This window comes from Gymnodraco acuticeps, unplaced genomic scaffold (genome assembly GCF_902827175.1).
Source record: "Gymnodraco acuticeps unplaced genomic scaffold, fGymAcu1.1, whole genome shotgun sequence".
In the NCBI taxonomy this organism is placed as follows: Eukaryota; Metazoa; Chordata; class Actinopteri; order Perciformes; family Bathydraconidae; genus Gymnodraco; species Gymnodraco acuticeps.
The window spans coordinates 103,739-127,046 of NW_022991571.1; the positions used below are offsets into that span (position 1 = coordinate 103,739).

The 23,308-nt window shown below is 44.1% G+C and overlaps 1 protein-coding gene across 15 annotated transcripts in view; it reads right to left on the reverse strand.

The window, feature by feature from the left end:
* Positions 1–23,308, reverse strand: part of si:ch211-285f17.1 (sickle tail protein homolog) — a 105,216-nt gene that overhangs the window by 61,226 nt on the left and 20,682 nt on the right. The window contains exon 1 of one of the 15 annotated variants that reach the window (XM_034197432.1): positions 18,173–18,274. The exons of 13 other annotated variants lie outside the window; for them this stretch is intronic. The gene's annotated coding sequence lies outside the window, so the exon portion shown is untranslated. Of the gene's footprint in view, positions 1–3,035; positions 3,052–18,172; positions 18,275–23,308 lie in introns of those variants that run through there. One more of the 15 variants, XM_034197429.1, reaches the window with a different exon arrangement.

Sequence of the window (23,308 nt, forward strand, 5' to 3'; positions counted from 1 at the left end):
AGATGTAATAGTACTGCATCATATTATTTTCGAATAAATCATTTTTCAATTTATGATTTTTTTTTATTAATCTTTTTAAAAAAAAAAATGTAATAACCATTTTTCCTCCTGGTCTCTCGCGCCCCCCCTGGCATGCCTCTGCGCCCCCCAGGGGGGGCGCGCCCCCCACTTTGAGAACCACTGCGTTAAAGTGACCGGACTTCTTTCTGCCGACGACTGCACACAGTCCCTTCATCCTCCAGCAGTCTGTTAGTGAGAATTAACAACCTCTAAAATGCCCAAATTGACCAATGAGAATCAAGCATTCAACTAAGCTGTCTCATATATTGAAAGCAACACATAAAAATCAGGAAATAATCTTTTCAGTTGTTTGACATAGTGGACATATTTCCCCATCTTGTCCTGAAAGAGCCTGTATTCTGTCATCATTCGTCCTTCCTGTCAGGCAGAAACCACTGTGTGTGTGTGTGTGTGTGTGTGTGTGTGTGTGTGTGTGTGTGTGTGTGTGTGTGTGTGTGTGTGTGTGTGTGTGTGTGTGTGTGTGTGTGTGTGTGTGTGTGTGTGTGTGTGTGTGTGTGTGTGTGTGTGTGTGTGTGTGGAGGTGACCCGCTTTAAGCTTCAGACAAAGACTTCTACCCCGACCTGTCACTGCCTGCTGATTCGACAGATAAGCTGTGATTCCATGCAGGTAACTCACACCAGAGGTCCAAAAATGCCCCCGAAATGCGGCCGAGCCACATTTCTTTCACACCAAATTCACACACACTCACTCAGACATTCATGCGCTAACCAACACTCGCATGCAGGGAATATTTGACTTCCTCTCTAAGGGATCTGTTTCACTCTTTGCATGTTCAAGTCATAAAAACGACAATTTCCAGGCATGTCAACACTTGTGAAATTCGCACACAATGGGAAAAACACGCCAAGTGATTCCTCCAAAAAAAGAATTAGAGAGGAGGAATGGAAACCTCCCACACATAGGAGGGATTTGACTTTGATTTGAAGTTGTGCACATTTGAAATGAACCAATCAAAGGGGCTGTGTATAAATGCTGCTAAATACACACTCCTCCTCATGATTGAACTACTTCCTTCCCCTTTTCTCTGAGTGTGTGTGACCTGCTGATCCAAGAGTGCACACAGAGTTGTTATTGGTGTGTATTCATCCTTAGCTGTGATTTCCATTCGGGGACACTGTCCTACTTGTAAACTACAGCGCTGTCAACACACTGTTGTTGTTCCACTGTCCCCTCACTGGCTGTCCACTCCTCCAGGAATACAATAAAGCAACACTTGTGAATTATTCATATGAATATGTCATTATTTTACTTTTAATTAAAGGTTACTGTGCACAATTGTTTAATGTATACAGTACACTTTGCTTATGTTTCTGTCCCTTTAGTAGATTGGTATATTAGAGAGTATTCTAATTTATTCTGTATACATTAGTGTGTAGATACTCTTCTGAATATATGTCTTTTTCTACTGACGATATGTATTGTATTCTACTTTTAGGAAATGTTGTAATCCTTGTCCAATGACCTTCAAAACGCTGCCGTGACAACACAATTAAAATGTCTAAATAAAGTATATTTAGTAGATTTCTCTCGTGAACTCTTCTGAGCCCTCACCACATGACGGGATGTCCCTCTTCCACTCTTATTTTTAATCTCTCCTTCACTTCCTCTTTCTCTCACTTAATGAGACATGTCCCAGCTGCTGTGCTACTGTAGATGAACCCTGGTCCCCACCTCCCTGTTATATGAGACCACCACAACATCTGCTCTGTGGTTCACACACACACACACACACACACACACACACACACACACACACACACACACACACACACACACACACACACACACACACACACACACACACACACACACACACACACACACACACACACACACACACACACACACACACACACACACACACACACACACACACACACAGCGAGGCACCTTCCAATTAACAATCATGTGTTTATGCGTGGATACGGCACTGTAGGAATGTGTGTAGCCCCATGCCTGTCCAAACTTTCCGTTCTGGTGAAGCCTTGTAAACAAAAATGTCTGCCAACCTTTCAGGCAGCGGGCCAACAGATATGAGTTACAGACGTGTGGGAGTGTGGGTGTCAGTGCTGAGGTGAGAGCCATGACAGAAAACGGGACGTTGCAAAATAAAGGTTGAATACATACAATGTCCCAGTTGTGTTATATAGGTTTTAGTGCATGTAAATGGTCTGCAGGGGCTAACATCCCTGTGTTTCCTCCCACACACAATGAACAAAACACACACGCATCCACAGAGGATTAATGCAAATCAACCAAGCTGCTTCCTTTCTCTATACCAACAAGTTGTTGCACTGCATCTTCCCCACACCAGGGGGTGCTGTTGCAGATGCATGATGTGCAGTGCGCAGGGGGAGATGGTGTTTGATTGATTGATTAATTAATTGATTGATTGAACATTTTATTAACAGATTGCAGAATGGGTACAATACAGTACAGCTCAATACACACAATTGTTATGGGGATGCAGACCAGAAAAAGACTTTCGTCTTGTTGACTTTCGTCTCTACATCAGGGTCCCCCATTTAATTCATCATATCATACATGACATACAGATAGACAGTACTGTTACATCTAGACATTTATGACATACCAGATCTAGAAATATACAGTACTGCTTGTGAGTATAAAAAGTGTCTAAAAAGAGAGTGTGTACAATGTAGGGGGTTGGGTTTGGACATTTACAGGGGCCAGTTTCGAATTGAAGTCTCCCGTGTGAGTGTGTGAAAGAGAAAATAAGAAGATCCTCAATCTTGCATGAGGAAATAAACCCTTGCCTTGGTCGTTTATTAACTGAGACACTGAGTGCTGCTTAATGAACCGGTGTGTTTGTTAGTGTGCAATTATGTGTGTGTGTGTGTGTGTGTGTGTGTGAGCCACACATGTGTTTGCCAGAAAACCCCAGGAGTGTGTACACTTCATTAACTCGTGGCCAGAGTAGGTGTAAGCAAACCTGTGTCACACCCGGATCACTTGTCTGCAGGTCTCCCTTGGCAACAGTGAGGCCGGTGGCGTCCTGAGGGAGGAGGGAGGGGGGGAGATGCTGAGAACAGCTGCAAAAGGGAGGAGGACATGCTTCCTCTTCCCCCCTGACTAAGATAAACGTTTTATTTTGGATTTGATTCACTTTTCAACCTCCTGAGGAAATCCACCCAGAATGGGCTACAAACTGTTTCCTCCTAGTTCATTTAAAGAGTCCTCTCCTGCTGATGTTCAGGTGTATATCAGTATGTAGTGTCTCTACTTTAAAGAGTCCTCTCCTGCTGATGTTCAGGTGTATATCAGTATGTAGTGTCTCTACTTTAAAGAGTCCTCTCCTGCTGATGTTCAGGTGTATATCAGTATGTAGTGTCTCTACTTTAAAGAGTCCTCTCCTGCTGATGTTCAGGTGTATATCAGTATGTAGTGTCTCTACTTTAAAGAGTCCTCTCCTGCTGATGTTCTGGTGTATATCAGTATGTAGTGTCTCTACTTTAAAGAGTCCTCTCCTGCTGATGTTCAGGTGTATATCAGTATGTAGTGTCTCTACTTTAAAGAGTCCTCTCCTGCTGATGTTCAGGTGTATATCAGTATGTAGTGTCTCTACTTTAAAGAGTCCTCTCCTGCTGATGTTCAGGTGTATATCAGTATGTAGTGTCTCTACTTTAAAGAGTCCTCTCCTGCTGATGTTCAGGTGTATATCAGTATGTAGTGTCTCTACTTTAAAGAGTCCTCTCCTGCTGATGTTCAGGTGTATATCAGTATGTAGTGTCTCTACTTTAAAGAGTCCTCTCCTGCTGATGTTCAGGTGTATATTAGTATGTAGTGTCTCTACTTTAAAGAGTCCTCTCCTGCTGATGTTCAGGTGTATATCAGTATGTAGTGTCTCTACTTTAAAGAGTCCTCTCCTGCTGATGTTCAGGTGTATATCAGTATGTAGTGTCTCTACTTTAAAGAGTCCTCTCCTGCTGATGTTCAGGTGTTTATCAGTATGTAGTGTCTCTACTTTAAAGAGTCCTCTCCTGCTGATGTTCAGGTGTATATCAGTATGTAGTGTCTCTGCTTTAAAGAGTCCTCTCTTGCTGATGTCCAGGTGTATATCAGTATGTAGTGTCTCTACTTTAAAGAGTCCTCTCCTGCTGATGTTCAGGTGTATATCAGTATGTAGTGTCTCTACTTTAAAGAGTCCTCTCCTGCTGATGTTCAGGTGTATATCAGTATGTAGTGTCTCTACTTTAAAGAGTCCTCTCCTGCTGATGTTCAGGTGTATATCAGTATGTAGTGTCTCTACTTTAAAGAGTCCTCTCCTGCTGATGTTCAGGTGTATATCAGTATGTAGTGTCTCTACTTTAAAGAGTCCTCTCCTGCTGAAGTTCAGGTGTATATCAGTGTGTAGTGTCTCTGCTTTAAAGAGTCCTCTCCTGCTGATGTTCAGGTGTATATCAGTATGTAGTGTCTCTACTTTAAAGAGTCCTCTCCTGCTGATGTTCAGGTGTATATCAGTATGTAGTGTCTCTACTTTAAAGAGTCCTCTCCTGCTGATGTTCAGGTGTATATCAGTATGTAGTGTCTCTACTTTAAAGAGTCCTCTCCTGATGATGTTCAGGTGTATATCAGTATGTAGTGTCTCTACTTTAAAGAGTCCTCTCCTGCTGATGTTCAGGTGTATATCAGTATGTAGTGTCTCTACTTTAAAGAGTCCTCTCCTGCTGATGTTCAGGTGTATATCAGTATGTAGTGTCTCTACTTTAAAGAGTCCTCTCCTGCTGATGTTCAGGTGTATATCAGTATGTAGTGTCTCTTCATGTCTCCATGCTTTAATGTTCAAAAAGCTCTTTATTTGTCTCATACTGCCTGTGCTGCAGCACCTCTTTTCTGATTGGTTAGCTGGCCAGCTCTGTTGTGATTGGTCAACTACTTAGAGATGTCTGTAAGCAGCGCTATTGCTTTGTATGCAGACTCCAGCAGCTCATTAGTTATCGCTTGGTGGACCTTATAAACTTGTATTTGCTCTTTATTTTTGGAGGACTGCTTCCTTACGCCTGCAGCTGCATGAGACTCCATCAAAATCCCACATTGCTAGTTTTCTCCCGACTAGATGAGCCATCTTTTCTCCGCTGAGCTCTGGCCATGTGATGATAAGTGGACATCAGATCGTCCTGCAGACTTTTACTGCGGACTCTCTAGGATACAGTATCTCCTAGGGATTGCAACGAGGCAATGCATGAAGAGAGGAAAAAGTCAGACTCTCAGGCCTCTCGTAAACTGTCGATAATAATATCTCTTATCTTTTTACTCTGTCAACAAGTTCAAAAAAGCAGTGCACATAGCAGAAATGCACTGGTGATAACAACACACACACATAAACACAAGCACACATGCGTACAGTAAATAAAAGATATGGCTTGCTTTGCACAAACAGTCTTAAAACAGTAGGGGAATAATCTAACTGGTGATAATGAGATGCTAGAAGATACATTTTAGGTCATATATACAAGGAAATGCACTTATGAGAGTCCTTAGCAAATGAAAGCAACTTTTGTCCACTTTGCTGAAGTACGTTCACTATGCATTCAACCTGCATTTAAATATGCCTTTGACTTTTTATGCCCTCACACAACTTTCTTAAAAAGTGATTACGCAGCAATTGACTGTCTTCATAGCGATAAGCAGCTTATAGCCAGTCAATCATGTGTTCCCTGCCTGTGTATCTCTTCCTCTTGGCTTGTTCTCTGCTTGCTAGCACAGCGTAGAGCTTATTACTACCAAACAGCTCAGGAAAATTAAAAGTAATAAATCAAATAACACCAGATCAGCATTTATTCACTGTGTGACATTAGGCTTGAGGACAAAGCTGTATTATTTCAAAATGCACTGCTCAAACAACCAAAAACGGACTCTCAAAGTGTCCATCACTGTGTGTGTGAGAGCTGATGGATCTAAGTGGCTCCATACGGTCCCAGCTTTGGGGAGGTGGGTGCTGCTGGAGCTGATAAGTGATGCAGGTGGTGGAGGGATGTGAAATGGGCCCTGAGGAGGGGGAGCCACTCTGAGGATCCTGGGAACAGAAGAGCCTCTGTCCCAGGCTTTATCTGAGAAACCTGCTGGCTGTGGGGGTCAGGGGGTGGACTGGAGCCAAGCTTTGAGGCTCTGTGGGGCAGAAAGGTACCGTGGTCCACAGGTGCTACAAGGCCTTTAGGAGAACTGGCTGCAGCTTCAGAAACAATGCAAATAAATAAACACAAATGTACCAAAACACATGAAGAAACATCTTCAGCAACTTGACAACACATGCAGCGTTTAGAAAACATTCAGCAGCTTGAGGAGACATGGCAGCGTCTACTAAAAGCTACAGAAACCAAACGCTGCAAATACAAAACGCTGCAAGAAGCTCAAAACACAACGAAGACCAGGGGACACTAAAGCGTGACGCACACATCTGGGAGAACAGGGGACACTAAAGAGTGACGCACACAGCTGGGAGAACAGGGGACACTAAAGAGTGACGCACACAGCTGGGAGACCAGGGGACACTAAAGAGTGACGCACACAGCTGGAGGACCAGGGGACACTAAAGAGTGACGCACACAGCTGGGAGACCAGGGGACACTAAAGAGTGACACACACAGCTGGGAGACCAGGGGACACTAAAGAGTGACGCACACATCTGGGAGAACAGGGGACACTAAAGAGTGACGCACACAGCTGGGAGACCAGGGGACACTAAGAGTGACGCACACAGCTGGAGGACCAGGGGACACTAAAGAGTGACGCACACAGCTGGGAGACCAGGGGACACTAAAGAGTGACACACACAGCTGGGAGACCAGGGGACACTAAAGAGTGATGCACACAGCTGGGAGACCAGGGGACACTAAAGAGTGACGCACACAGCTATGAGACCAGGGGACACTAAAGAGTGATGCACACAGCTGGGAGACCAGGGGACACTAAAGAGTGACGCACACAGCTGGGAGACCAGGGGACACTAAAGAGTGACGCACACAGCTAGGAGACCAGGGGACACTAAAGAGTGATGCACACAGCTGGGAGACCAGGGGACACTAAAGAGTGACGCACACAGCTAGGAGACCAGGGGACACTAAAGAGTGATGCACACAGCTGGGAGACCAGGGGACACTAAAGAGTGACGCACACAGCTGGGAGACCAGGGGACACTAAAGAGTGACGCACACAGCTAGGAGACCAGGGGACACTAAAGAGTGATGCACACAGCTGGGAGACCAGGGGACACTAAAGAGTGATGCACACAGCTGGGAGACCAGGGGACACTAAAGAGTGACGCACACAGCTGGGAGACCAGGGGACACTAAAGAGTGACGCACACAGCTGGAGGACCAGGGGACACTAAAGAGTGACGCACACAGCTGGGAGACCAGGGGACACTAAAAAGGAAACGTACCTAAAATGTTTTGGGCTTATTTGAACAATGTGGTCACATGACTCAGATAACTTCTGATGTACTGCAGATCTGCCATTTGTATATCCATCTATGTAGAAGGGGCTGCAGGGTTTGTGAATAAGAACCAGAGAAAGGAGCAAGAAATGCATGAACTGTAATGATGTGAGTGCATTCTTCCCCTCACCCTATTCTTTACCTGAAACACATGGTGTGCGTATATTTTCAAGAGATTCCTTCGTGGAATCTCAAGAATGCAGGTGAGAGGAAGCAAGAAGGGGAACCATTACGGTGTGGTTTCAGCAATGGAAATGTTGCAGCTTTCCCATGGGGGAGCAGGAGAAATACTGAGTGCCGGCAAAGTTTAATAGTTTCGCCACAGTGGGGCTATACTGCACAGCCAGCAGGGACCAGATCACGGGGTGTGTGAGGAGTGTGTGTGTGTGTGTGTGTGTGTGTGTGTGTGTGTGTGTGTGTGTGTGTGCACAATGCTAACGACACAGCAGAGCCAGTGATTGATGTAACTGTGGACACGAAATAGTTACCTGGCATCATATTGCCCAGTGGAGTTATTGGCCTCCGCGCTGTAATCACCCTCTCCCTGCAGCACTCACAGCATGCTAACTTAACGACCTTCACTATAAAATGTTAACAGGAAGGGGAGGGCATCGGGAGTCCTTATGACAGAGAGTAACAACTTTAAAGCTGCTTTAATAATCAATAGTTTGAAATGAACAATGGATCAAATAACTACATGTAATGTCAAAGTAACGACAGAGGAAAGGCACCTGACCTTGCAGCTCCCCTCACTTCTTAGGATGGGTCTTTGTTAAAGATATTAGCATCCCTTTCTATATGCAGATGGCCTCTGATGCCCAGTACAACAGCAAGTTAGCAACTAGCTGCTAAACATAGCATTTAGCAGCTACAGACACAAATATGTCCCTCAGAAGTTGGTCGAGACCTAAATAGAGCTCAAATTGAAATGTCTCCAAAGTCAAAAAGCTGTAAATAAATGTAGTAGTTGACAGGTTATCATAAAACACATTTAAATCTAGTGGTTGTCCAAACTGTCTTGCAAATTAAACTTGTCGAATGTCGAGTCCATTAAGAGCTTTTCCCCCTATAATTAATGTCAATGTCAATCCTTCTTACTTCCTCTAAATAAGTTACAGTCCTTCAAAACAATAGTCAAAGCCAATTCAGAGGCATGACCTCCCTAGCATGAAATTGGTGCTTTGTCTGTACCCACCATGAACAAATAGAGAGTGGTCTATTCATCGGACAGGAACAAAGCAGCTCCTTCAAGAGCTATTAAGTTAAATACTAATTCCCTTCTGGCTATATGTACCCTGCCCTGTCCTCTTTGGGAGCTTACCCTTTGCTCCATGGTAGGTCTGAAACACATTTGTTTTAACACAAGTCTAAAAATAGCAGAGGGGGAGAAAATAATTTGTTTAGCCTCAGGATCTAGCCGGAGTCTATACCGGGGCCCGAGCTCTCTGACTGGCTATTAATGACATCATCCCCAGGGCGAGCGCGACGGTGTCATCAGTGCTGAAGCATTTCAGTGATGTAATTCAGGGAGTAGCACCCCTTCTTTCTCCCCCTTATCCTTCCTCTCTTTAACTCCTTTCTCCATCTCCACTTTCATTACGCCCTTTCAGCTAAAAATGCATCCATCCCACCTGTTTATTAGCGCTTAACGGAGATTACAGTAAAGCTCGGAGCAAGAGGAGAACTTTTACAGTTCATAATCCTGTCTGTGTCCTGCAGCTGTAATTAAAATATTGATTGGAGATCAAGCCTGGATTTTTCCCACGAGGTGTGAATAAAGACGTGAACATCCAGGTGCGTGACGTCGTTAATAACTGTTATGGATAAAGAGCACAGGCACTATTCGTAACTTTCCCGACAGAAACAACATCTAACTTACATGAAAAAGGTATTAAATTCACGCGAATGTGCTTCCAACATCTGAGTGTTCCCTTGATTTATTCAGACCATTTTTGGCTCGCCCTTCACATCTGCTTTTTAATCACAATTTGTGAATGTGTGTGTGTGTGTGTGTGTGTGTGTGTGTGTGTGTGTGTGTGTGTTCTGGGCAAGCATCCAGCGCTCAAGCGGATTAGCGGGGGGACTCTACCCCTGATCAAAGCAGCGCAGAATCCAGTTTACTGGGACTGACTGTGTAACACATAACCCCCGTGGAAATGATACTGTGTAGATGCTTCAAAAAGCCCAATACCTCCGACTGCAATGCAGCACGGACGATTTCAAAAAGGGACTCGTCTCTCAGATGTCCTCACGATCATTCGGACACATTCTGGTCAAAGGGAACAACTCTGCGGGAAATCAGAGAAGCAACACTCAAACTAAGAGCTGTCAACAAGCATGCAGCTGCTCTGTAGAAACTTGCATTGACTGGTTGTTTCTGAAAAGACTCCCGGGAATCTCGAGAATCCTCCAGCGACATGGGGAAATGTTTTGGTTCAGAGCTTACAACAACAAAAAGCTCAACGTAGCAGAAAGATTATTTCACCGTGCCAGGAAGATAATATTGACTGTGTTTACAGAACGAACACAATCAAGAAGTCTGCGGTTGGTATGGCTCATGGCTCATTAGCAGCTGCCAACATTCACATATTTATCCCTGGATTAAATGTATTATTAATCTTAACAGTAAGCAACTTCAATTAGCTGTTTTATGTGAAAAATAATACTTGGAAAAGGAGTCGCTCGTGGTGACAAATCCACTGAGAATTCCTCTGCAGTTCCTCTGAGACTCACTGCAATTCTGTTTCCAGCAGCAACAGGAAGTGTGTTTGAAGAATACAGCCCCGATAAACCCACTGTTCATCACTTGCCCAGCATCACAAGTTAATAGCTGGGAGACATATGTGGAGAAATGTGACGCTTCACAGTCAGATATACCTCTCATGAGATGCTGAAATCAAACACAGTGAATATTGGACTTTATTTGAGTCAGATTACCATCAAAACTCCAATTAATGTTGTTGCGTCATCTGGATGTTTAAGGAGACAACATGTGCTAAAACTTTTTTTTAAAAGGACCCTATTATGGTTATTTCCCCCTTTCCTCAACCTGAACATCAGCATGTCCTCTTTAAAGATTACAGATATCTTTTCTGTCAACTTAATGTGTATGGGCATTTGTCACAACTGTTGACAATATTCAAGCAGTAAAAACACTCCTAAACTGCAACATACTTCAGATGTTTGTACATAATTCCTTGCTGCACATGCACAAGTCTATTGACTCTAAATGGGGCCCCGTGCTTTATTGATGCACCACCACCAAATTCAGATGGAGAAAGTGATGAAGCCGTTCTCCAGCTCCGCAGAGTCCTCCATCAAACTGTCTGAGCTTGACTGAGCGTCCAAATGGGACGCGTCTGAGTCTAATAATAAAAAGGCCTCCTCTGGATCTGTCTGCCTGAACAGATCCTGACGAGCTGCTTGGCTAATATCACAGGAAGCTCCGACAGACGGGAAATAGGAATTGATATCTTAATACGCGAACAAACCCACGTCGAGCACATTCCTGCTATTAAATGCCTCGGTGTGTGATTAACAGTCAGGCAACTCGCCACATTTCAACACGACTTCACACACATGCTGATATGTACACACACCAACACACACGCTTCATTATGTACATGGTTATTTTGCGATGCCTCTGAGGCTAACCACCGGCTAATGGCTTTAGCATGTGCCTGGCAGCCTGAGGTCTCCAGGTTTTTTGGAGAGCTGATATAAAAGCGGGGCATTGTTGTGTCGCTGCCGGTGAGGAACAACACTGTTGTGAAAGGAAACCCGGACGGGAAGGAAACCTCGAAACAAAGTGCTAAGAAAAGGTGATCGAGACCTACGGATCTCTGTGTGTGTGTGTGTGTGTGTGTGTGAGAATGCGTTTTAAAGGAGCCGTTTCCCCGTCTTCCTGCCATTATAAAAACCAATCTTGGAATATTCTGCGGCCTCGAAGTTTAAGGTAGGAGCAGAGAGGGTTCTTGGGGGAATGGAAACTCTAAGCAAACCAATTACCCCCCCCCCCCCCCCATTTATGCGAAATGTAATGACAGGCTTGTTATGGCTGCCCCCGTAATATAGATATTATCTGTAAAGGCCAGTTTAAAATATAACGTTGCAAAGTCAAGCTCAGACCAGAACTCTGTCACCACTGGAAATGGAAAAAAAACTAAGAGTTATAATAATTTTCAGCAAAATGTATCTTCCACACTGTAGGGACATATTTTATAACACTGGCACAAACTCCTTCAGGGTGCTGAGGTGAAGAAAGCAGAAAGGTAAAAGACTTACTACATCGTTAAAAATGTCAGGTTTTACAAGATGGCTTTCATTACTATGAGGGGAGCCAGGGGTGGAATAGATCAGTGCAAACAGAGAGCAGTCTGAACATTTCCACAGCATCAAAAAACATACTTTCAAAGTTTAGCTTATTCCTCTGCGTCATAGATCTTCATTGTTATCCAAAAACGATCCAAGAACTCAGACGAGAGCTTCACTATTGCACACATTTCTTTCTTTCTTCATCAAAGTTGGCCCTGTAGTTTATTTTGAGTGAATCCAACACCCAGGTGCCGCCAATTCAAGCGAGCAAGAGAGAAAATAGTCCCCAAAAAACACACTTTTGCAACTTCACTGTAACCAAATGCTGAGTCCATCACATGCAACAACATCTTAGAGGTGTCACACTTGTATAATCCTTAATCCTGTAACTCCACATATCCTTAAACTCCTGTACGCCTGTCATCACATTCCCCCTGTAATGGTTATATTTGATATTGGCATTTTTCCAGTGTTTACATGGCTGAGTCTATTTATCAGTCAGAGCAGGAAGCAGTTCTTTAAACAGACGACAGATTTCCTCAAAAACTTCAACTCAGGTATCTGCTGTTCCTAGAATAGCTCGGCTTGAACGAAAACATCCTGTGTCCCAGGCTTTGCAGAAGATTTTCAGACTTTTATAATCTCAAGTGTGGCTAAATGAGAGTTTGTCAGGCAGGGGAGTAATTACAAAATCATGCCACGACAATGACTCATTAGCAAGCGGTGAATTTGGTCGATAGAGAGCGTAAAAATGTAAGGAAAAAGGGTTGTTAAATAGGGTCGGGCACAGAAGGCTCATCCATATTTATTGGGATTAGGCAGATTTAATACTCAAATTTAAACTTCTACTTCATTACTTTGAGAGGACAGGAAACCTCGAGAGCTTTAGTCAAAGAGTTGTACAGGCCTGACAGCCTCGTTTCACCTCGTGATCGATGTGCTGAGACGGCTGTAGACGTACGGACAAAAACATCCAACTCCTGCTCATGTGTGCACAAAGCTCGTCTGTCAGAGGACACAAACAGGCCGGGGACGTTCCTGTGTGAAGTGGGAGGAACCACGTCAAACCAAATGCCTTCAGGAGTGGACGGAGGTGTGTTTACACAGAGAGAAAAGAGCTGGGGGGGTTAATGGCGACTGAAGAGTGTCAAGACTGAGCCTGTGGGTGGGTAACATTTGTCTTACCCCCCTCCTTATGAGTGCCAGGGTCAAACAACTCCTCCACATGGCCTTATTAAGTGTTGGTTCTTCCAGTTAGAGCGTAATTGCTGTTACTTTGCATAGCTTTATCATCATTTATCTGCCAAAGGAACAGCTTTTAAGCTTTTAAATGTACTGTTGTTAACTAAAGCAACTTCTTCAGGAGAAAAACTACCAATATGTGATTAGTTTAGCCAAACTTTGCAAATTTGGGAATGTATGCAGATGAGGAGATGCTTGCTGTATGAAAGCATCCAGTCTGCTAAAAAAAAGCACATGTCAACAATGTTTTTATAATTACTATCACTGTCTGAACGTTAGACACAGGTCCACACTGCAAGTTTAACCATGAGTTAAATAATAACTATTTAAATTACGAGGGTCACCAATATGCTGATTGCTAGGTAAGCTTTTTGGAGGGATGGATAGATGGTAAGATATAGAAATGTTAAGATTTGGGCAATTTGTACATCTCTTCCTACCAGACACTAATGGCGCGTTTCCACTGCAGGCCTCGCTCGGTTTGGTTAGGCCTTATTAGGCCCGGCTCACTTTAATGCTGCGCTTCCATTACAGTTTAGGAACTGGGGTAGTTACTATAGTAACGCAGTGTAGGCGGAGCCGTGACGTCATCTTCAATGAGAGCCCCAGAAAAACAACACAGCTGTTAGCTCTTAGCACTCAGAGCTCACAGCTCCTCATATCTGTTCAGAAACTAGACAAAAGTTAAACAAGTACAAACCACAGACTGCCTGTGTCATGGCGAATACAGTCGCTGGTTTATTTATGTCTGTATAGGCCGTTGTTGTGAGTGTGGACGGTCGGAGCATATACTGCGTTAGCTTAGCCAAGCTACATTTAGAAATCACGCATTTTAAAAGGGTTTTTCGCCTGGCGTCTGTCTGCAGACTCAAAGCATTAATTCATGGTTTTTACTAACCGGTATCAGTATGTTGTTACTTCGGCATCATTTTGAAACGTGTATTACAATTAAATCACGGTCAAATATGTTCATCTTGTTGTAGTTGTAGCCCCCTTGCCAGCGATTCTCTCTCTAGTTTAGCATACTAAGCCCGACTCAGCCTGGTTGTTCCTGGCCCTAGAACCACGATTTAGTCGGGCCAGAAAAACTGTGAATTAGGACCCGCTAGCCGGTACTAGGCCAAGTGGAAACGCAACCAAAAACAGGCCCCGCACGGCTCGGCAAGCTTAAAGCGAGCTCTGCGCTGCAGTGGAAACGCGCCATTACATAGCTGTGAACGATCCCATATACAGTTCATTGTTGAGCCTCAAACAGTTGTCTTACTGTTGGTTAACCTAAAGAGATTTTTCCAGCAGGCTCTCCGCAGTGAGGCCTACTGTCCGAAAAAAATCTAATTTCATGTCTTGGCAAATGTTCCATTCGCTCCAGCAGCGCCGACGTCATGACAGGAAGCATGATTTTCCTCCGTGGATTATCCTTGTCACAGCAAAGCCTCCAGCATCCACTGCAGCAAATGTGAGGTCTAATGTAAGCCATCGCCCAACAGCAAAAAGACCGGGGAACACTTTTCCATCACCAATGCCTCCTCTACTCTGCAGGAGAGATCTTTTCTTGCATCCTACGATCTTTATTTGAAGCTGAATTTATTGTTGTCTGCTTTAGATTTCTCAGGTTGACATTAGTGGCTGACAAAGGCATTTAAACCCAAATGTGAGTAATATAAATGTCTTATCTTCCAGGACTTTAAAGGCTGCTAAAGTCCCTTACACACCAAGCCGATTTCGGCCGTCGATAGATGTCGGGCCGTCGATGAGCGTCGTGTCGCCCTACTCAGATTGGTGTGTCCCGCACCGTTATGTCTTTTCGGCCTTTAGCCGACACCTTCCGCCACTGATTCAACATGTTGAATCGGGAGGCTGTCGGCTAAAGGCCGTCGGCCAAAGAAGTCACTCTGATTGGCTGCTCAGCTAGCGAATCAGTGCATGAGAAGTGAAACGGAAGTGAGGGACCCAAACAAACTATTAAGAAGGCAAATCTGAGATTCCATTTAACTCCAGCTCTCGACTCAGGTTCGGGAAAGCCCCGTGAGCTTCTCGCTGTAGAGTGAAAATGGAACACGCTATTTGTTGTTTGTTTATATCACGCAGTCTGTTCTTCTTCTCTCGGTTATCACGCAGTCTGTCTTCCGGTTGTTGCCTCTTTTGAATGACGAATACACACTACCGCCGCCTGCTGGTAAGGAGAGTTATTGCCACTCACGCATGTGCAGTTCGTACGTGCGACTTGGCCGTCGGCTGAAGTCCTTGCGGTGTGTTCCAGTGCGACACATGGCCAAGACGCAGCGACGTGAGGCGACTTTCCGTCGGGACGTGTTCTTTGGTGTCAGTTTGGTGCGTGAGGACCTTTAGATAAGATGTTATATACTATACTTTCTAACCACTATGGCCGAAATGTAAGATTTTCAAAGAGTCTCCCCAACTGTTCCCCAGAAAACGATTTAGCTCAAAATGAGAAGTTTTGACGAGAAGAAGTCAATTAACGTGACAGAGATTTAGTCTGATTACACCTTGCAATCATCTCCACCTCTATAAGTTGTTTTTGGCCATCAGGACATTTTCTTGTCTAAGCTGCTGTAAGTCTTCCTCGAGGACGGGATCAGTTATTAGCAGCTAACTGAGAAGATAATTCAGGAAGAATCTTACAAGCTTATTGAACAGAACTGTTGAAACAAAGCACTGTCCTGTCCCAAATTGTGAAAGGTGACCCTGTGGAGGGTTATGTCAATATTAAAAGTAATTACCGTGGTTGGGATTGAAGACATCAGCAGTGGTTTTGCTTTAAATAGTCAGTTTACCAAATTATAACGAGCTTTAAGGGTCATTTTGACCTTCACAATGGTAGTTTGTTGACTAAAGTTCTTATTATAAGTTCTACTTATTGGTACATCTTCCACAGTTTCAGCCATTATGAGATTTAAAACTATCAACATCCCTTTCCGGACGAAAAATCCAGGATCAAAGACTTTTCACTCTTCTAAATATTATGAAAAATTGGTCTTTTATATACTTTAATATTGTTTTAATGCAAAAGTGAAATATGCATATGCTGCAGCACAGGCAGTATGAGAAAAATAAAGAGCTTTTTGAACATAAGCATGGAGATATGTCCCAGTAGAGACACTAAATACTTGTCCGTCACCTTTTTGTGTAATCTAATCGGAGTTCAATATATGACTCTAAAGCGAAATATGCATTAATAGCCGTCAGTTTAACCCTTTCTGAATCTATTTTCAGCAACAAATGCACTTTTCAAGAGCCTTTTGCAGTGGGAACTTTTCATAATCCGTATTTCAACTTCCACTAGGAGCTGGAAAGAAAGCTCTGGAAGGAGGTTTGATCAAACTCCTGAAGCTCAATGAGACGTGGCACGAGTTGGCCGGGGGCCCGATGAGAGATGACAGTGCAGACAGCTCTCAGGAGAAACACCTGGTCACCCCCCCCCCCCTCCTCTCTTAGCACCACTCGGCCACATGCCACTGGTCCAGGTGTGTTTCCAGCCAGCTCAATGTCCCGTGGCAGCCATCAAACCTGGTAGATTTGCATCAGCTAATACATATGGCCCAGGTTAGCGCTTGATCTCCTGCTCACATCCACACATGATCTGTTATGTGATGCAAGGAAGCCGCGTAGAAAGGTAATCAGGTGGTCTCATAATGGTGTCAGACAAGCTACTGTGTGCCTTTTTCCTGTGCCAGAATCACCTCATGTGCTACCGTTTAGACAAATAGCCGGGCTGAGTTAGACTGGCAGTCAAAGCAGAGCCTCAGAGTTAATAACCTTTGGTCTGGGGAGAAGTTGACACCGTGCTACATCAGCAAAGCCACAGAGGAAACTTATGGGAGGCCGTCAGAGCGCAGAACGGGTGATGAAAGATGAGGTCCGGGGGCTCTGGAAAGGGGCACAAGGGTGCAAGATCATTTGTCTTTGTGACGAGGCGACCGGTTTGCTCCCTCCCTACAGCGTGGGAGCTGGTGTTGATGTACTCATTGCTGTAAGAGACAACAAATCACACACACCACTGAACACCTGACAGGTACACAATAACCTACGGTGGCAAACACAGCATATATAAAACATGTTAATGGTGTTAAAAAGCACATTGTAAACCCAGTTTGACATCATGTGAGTTTCCGATGTGGAATTATCTTTGTTTTTCCACTCGAGGAGGCCAGTCCTTTCCAGATGTAAATCTACTCAATAATGGAAAAACTTCCCTGTGGTATTGGAGAGCTCCAGACAGGAAAACGGCCTTGTTAAGTCCTAGAATGCTTTTTTATTTGCAGTCAAATAGCAGTAACTGAGAGGCATAGCACTTAGAGAAAAGCCATCACTGTTTACAAATGCTTAATGCCTGGGAACCCATGTGATCCGAGAGTCTTAAAATGTGCAAATTGCCGTTGATGTTCACTTTGAGAGGAGGAACTCAGCATCTCCCCAGTGGGAACATTGATCAGTTTCATCCCGAAAGCACACAGCACCATACATGGGTAAATGTAGAGTGAACTGATCTAAAATCAGCCACTCCTCTGATCAACAAAAGGGAGATTCAGAGGCATCAAACAGACGAGGAGAACCTCCGTAGAGCAGCTGAATCTGAGAGTCATGTTGTTTTGTGCGAGTGACCGTGATGTTTTCAAGTTCAGCCTCTCATGGTCTGACCCTCACCACTCGTCTCCCCCATTAGCTTAATTAGACACAGCCACACACACATTAGATGGTCCTAGTCTCTTCTGTTGCTTCACACACACTGAATAGCTGGCTGCAATTCAAGGCACCACAAAAAACTTGCTATGCAAAACAAGCAGAGCCGGGGGAAAGCCATCAGCAACCAACACACGTTAAGAACCACTGAGTGAGCCCTGTGGAATTTTTAAAATGACATTGTGTGCAATAATAACGAGAAGCCTTTTTCTCAAGTCATGCAAGAACGTTCAGTTTGAATCCACAGAGGGAAGAGAAATGGGTGTTGTTTGTCCTCACGTTTGAGTGAGCATCCATGTGTGTGTGTGTGTGTGTGTGTGTGTGTGTGTGTGTGTGTGTGTGTGTGTGTGTGTGTTCTTCTAGATGCAGCTACTCACCTTTCTTTGCTTGCTCTCTGCAATTCAGAAAAAGTCCTGACAGGAGAACCAGAGTGACACAAACTAACTCCGTCGCACTCCCAAACTTTTTGCTCTCTCCCGGCAGATCTGCACACTCCCCCTGCTCCCTCCCTCCCCCTTTTCTCTCTCTTACTTCAGCACTTCCTGGACTGCTGTTTATGCTCCAATCAGGCCATCCAAGAAGCTGCTGCTCCCCCCTCTTCTCCCTTAGCTAACAGTCATTGTTGCTTGTCACACGTAGACCTCTCTGTGTGTGTGTGTGTGTGTGTGTGTGTGTGTGTGTGTGTGTGTGTGTGTGTGTGTGTGTGTGTGTGTGTGTGTGTGTGTGTGTGTGTGTGTGTGTGTGTGTGTGTGTGTGTGTGTGTGTGTGTGTCTGAATCACCAAACTGGCTCGCCTCAATCAGGAGAATGAGAGTGAAGAAGGAGTTGAAGATGGAGCATGGGAGGGGGGTTTCCTGCACGAACGATACACACTTTTTCAAGCATGAGGAGAAAAAGGGGGTAGCAGTAAGGGGTCGGGGGTGTTTCTGGAACTTTCTCTCTAAATCCAACAGCTTGTTGTTACAAACCGCAGCGAGGCTCAACCCATCGAAGCCCCCTGAGAGCCTCCAAAAACAAGGAGCTTTTTCCATAGTCTGCCAAATGTTTTCACCACTATCCGTCCTCAAAGCCCCTAGCGTCTAATTTCACTCAATCCAAGGTGGACAGCTCTTTCCAGGCTTTTGGGGGTGATTCAAAAAAGTGTGGATATGGAGGTGAGGCGTAGGGAGGTGAAAGGTGAGGAGTGGGTGGAGACAGGTTGACAGCAGCACACTGAGCTTTTGTTGGTGTTGTTAACAGGTCAATCATCGCAGCATGGAAACACCTTGAGGGTCGTAGAAGAGTTCAGACCGAGCTCAGGCTAACATATGTATCGTGGTCAAGATCGGATTGAAATGAGTCAGACGATTAACTTAAAAGGATCATTTGGGTTTATTACATTTTTTATTGTGTGGTTGTGATGACTTTGTAATTACTGACATGATGACAATATAAATTCCTAACAAGCCAACATTTCAGCTGAATATCAAACCACTTAATGTAATGGGATGGATAAAAAGTTAGAGCGAACACAATATCGGAAAGCCTATGTGAATGAAAGGAAAACTGCGGCCCTTTTCTGCTTTTGGGGGTTTTCCAAACATTTCAGAAAGCACCTTTAAATCTTGTCCTAACAGTCTGACTATATATTTAGCTACAACGCTGCAAGAGCTAAAACATCAATTAGAAATAGCTAGGACCCCATTTGTAATGCGGTGGTAACAAAGTAAACCGTCTCCTCCAGCGCATTTGATCTACTCTTCTCACTTCAGTGTGATTCATTCCCTCAGTCTGTGCCAGGTTGCACTCAGGAAACATCCATCTCGCTGTTTAGTCTGAGCACCATGTGTTGGAGACCACTCCTCTTGTGCACACAAGCACAGAAAAAGCCCCACACAATCTGGACATTCAATACTGTGGTTCATTGTTCAAGAGGCTTAGACGCAGCAAACTTCAAAGCAAATACGAAACATGAAAGGAGAAGATGTGGCTCAGGTGTGTCAGCAGCACGGAGGCTTTCTGCATCAGCACCTATTATTAATGCTGCTTCAATCACATGATAAAGGAAGAGACTCAGATGAACAGGTGCAGGGAACTGACAGTGCAGCATTTGCTCAGTTGTGTGTAAATGAAACGGTTTGTGCATTTTGATATGTGAAAAAGGGAAATGCCTCCACGTCACTTTCTTCCTGAATGAACAACATAAACAGGCCCCACTTTGACTAATCCCTTATTTTGTGGCTGAAAAGAGACGCAGACAAATGGAGACACAATAACTCAAAACATTTGGGATTTATCAGAGAAGAGGGCGCAGGTGAGGATCACACCTGAAGCTTTGCAGACTGTGAGGGAAGCGATCCTGCAGTGAATGAGCCACCTGTGAGCCGAGGAAAACTCCAACTGCGCTTTTACAAAATGAGTTAAATGACAGGCTTTTTTTCTTTCTGCCACAGCAGACCAGGAAACGAGTTTCCATAGCTTCTAGACGGCTTCAAAAAAGACATGTTTAAAAGACTGGGGAGGGGAAACGGTGAGAGGCACACATCCATGGAATTCAGTAAGTCTGAGTCACATCACGTTCGATTTGCTCCCAAAAAACTCAACGCTCTTCAGGCAGTTGAGACGGTGGGATTTGTTCTGAAAGAAAAGTAGCTCCACCTGCCTCTGGGCACCGACATCACCCAGGAAAAAACATACAGGTTTAACTGTGATTTTCACTTCAGAGTAAGTGTAGCTTCTTCCCAGCAAAGTGAGATGTGGAGCAATTCAATAGAAAGGCACCGAAGGCCTTGGCTGCTTTCCACCCATGACCCACTCTAGCCCATGGAGCAAGCTGCCTTTTTGATATATTTAGCCTCAAATCATCCAAAGCCCTGGTGAGCTGCTGCTCCATATTTTAAAGCCAGTTTCATAATATTCAATAGGGAGGCTTGAGAGTTTAGCCGGTGGTCTAGTCTGATCTCTGAGTCAGCGTGAACGCAAATGCATGAACAGAAATCTAAAGTATAAAGAGGATTATATATATTGTTTATGTCCATATGTAGAGTCTCTACTTTAAAGAGTCCTCTCCTGCTGATGTTCAGGTGTATATCAGTATGTAGTGTCTCTACTTTAAAGAGTCCTCTCCTGCTGATGTTCAGGTGTATATCAGTATGTAGTGTCTCTACTTTAAAGAGTCCTCTCCTGCTGATGTTCAGGTGTATATCAGTATGTAGTGTCTCTACTTTAAAGAGTCCTCTCCTGCTGATGTTCAGGTGTATATCAGTATGTAGTGTCTCTACTTTAAAGAGTCCTCTCCTGATGATGTTCAGGTGTATATCAGTATGTAGTGTCTCTACTTTAAAGAGTCCTCTCCTGCTGATGTTCAGGTGTATATCAGTATGTAGTGTCTCTACTTTAAAGAGTCCTCTCCTGCTGATGTTCAGGTGTATATCAGTATGTAGTGTCTCTACTTTAAAGAGTCCTCTCCTGCTGATGTTCAGGTGTATATCAGTATGTAGTGTCTCTACTTTAAAGAGTTCTCTCCTGCTGATGTTCAGGTGTATATCAGTATGTAGTGTCTCTACTTTAAAGAGTCCTCTCCTGCTGATGTTCAGGTGTATATCAGTATGTAGTGTCTCTACTTTAAAGAGTCCTCTCCTGCTGATGTTCAGGTGTATATCAGTATGTAGTGTCTCTACTTTAAAGAGTCCTCTCCAGCTGATGTTCAGGTGTATATCAGTATGTAGTGTCTCTACTTTAAAGAGTCCTCTCCTGCTGATGTTCAGGTGTATATCAGTATGTAGTGTCTCTACTTTAAAGAGTCCTCTCCAGCTGATGTTCAGGTGTATATCAGTATGTAGTGTCTCTACTTTAAAGAGTCCTCTCCTGCTGATGTTCAGGTGTATATCAGTATGTAGTGTCTCTACTTTAAAGAGTCCTCTCCAGCTGATGTTCAGGTGTATATCAGTATGTAGTGTTAGGGAAATAATTGTCCTAGACCCCTAGATATGACGTGCATGACCAACCCTGACGTCTGTTATCTCCTTTAAGGAGATAGGCTGCTTCAGCCATGATGTTGTTGTTCCCATTTTGTGACCGGGCAACACTAGGTCACAGATGGTTTATTGTTGTGGGTACACTGGGACGCTTCCTTCTCTGTGTTTGTGGACTCCAGGGTGGGAAATCTTCGAGGCCATAAGTGTCAGACGCAAGTAACTCAGTGTTCCCAACATATCTTCTCAAATATGTTGATTGCTCTCTGTGAAACCAGTTAAATGGGCTGACGAGAGAGAGGCGCTCCAGAATTGACGTGGCAACTCTACCGTGCAGTCAGATCGTGGCTGCTGTGACTTGTGATGTGAATCCTCCGGCCGAAGCTCCAAATAAACCATCAGTGTTTGACATCAAAGCTCCTGCTCTTCCCGTGTCTCCTTCATGAGTCGGTGACTCCCACTGCATTGCTACACAGAAGTTTCCCTTACATGTAGTGTCTCTACTTTAAAGAGTCCTCTCCTGCTGATGTTCAGGTGTATATCAGTATGTAGTGTCTCTACTTTAAAGAGTCCTCTCCTGCTGATGTTCAGGTGTATATCAGTATGTAGTGTCTCTACTTTAAAGAGTCCTCTCCTGCTGATGTTCAGGTGTATATCAGTATGTAGTGTCTCTACTTTAAAGAGTCCTCTCCTGCTGATGTTCAGGGGTATATCAGTATGTAGTGTCTCTACTTTAAAGAGTCCTCTCCTGCTGATGTTCAGGTGTATATCAGTATGTAGTGTCTCTACTTTAAAGAGTCCTCTCCTGCTGATGTTCAGGTGTATATCAGTATGTAGTGTCTCTACTTTAAAGAGTCCTCTCCTGCTGATGTTCAGGGTGTATATCAGTATGTAGTGTCTCTACTTTAAAGAGTCCTCTCCTGCTGATGTTCAGGTGTATATCAGTATGTAGTGTCTCTACTTTAAAGAGTCCTCTCCTGCTGATGTTCAGGTGTATATCAGTATGTAGTGTCTCTACATGTCTCCGTGCTTTAATGTTCAAAAGGCTCTTTATTGTTCTCATACTGCCTGTGCTGCAGCACCTCTTTTCACCCTCTGTCTGAAACCAGAGCCCAGTCTGCTCTGATTGGTGGGCTCTGTTGTGATAGGTCGACCGCTTAGAGATGTCCCGCACCTTAGCCATCACGTACAATTTGTTGGAGTGCTAGCAGAACATTAATACCTATATTAATACACACTACAGGAAAGGGAACCCCCCCCCAAATCATAACAGGGCCTCTAAACCGATCACTTGGTATTTAATACAAGGCCGTCAAAAAATCTTTTTAAATGGTTGTACAGCAGGAAATGCAATGTGAAAGCATTTCCTGTCGCATTATGGTTGTTTTTGTTGCCACATTTTTGCAGTAACTAAAGGCTTAACTCAAGGACTTCTGACGGTAGTAGCTGAGTGAGATATGGAATTTTCTGATTAGCTTTAAGACACTTGTTCACCAAGGTATTTCCGCTTGTGATCTTCCTCTGGTTTGCTCTGAAGCTCTCTGTTTGTTCTCCTTTGATT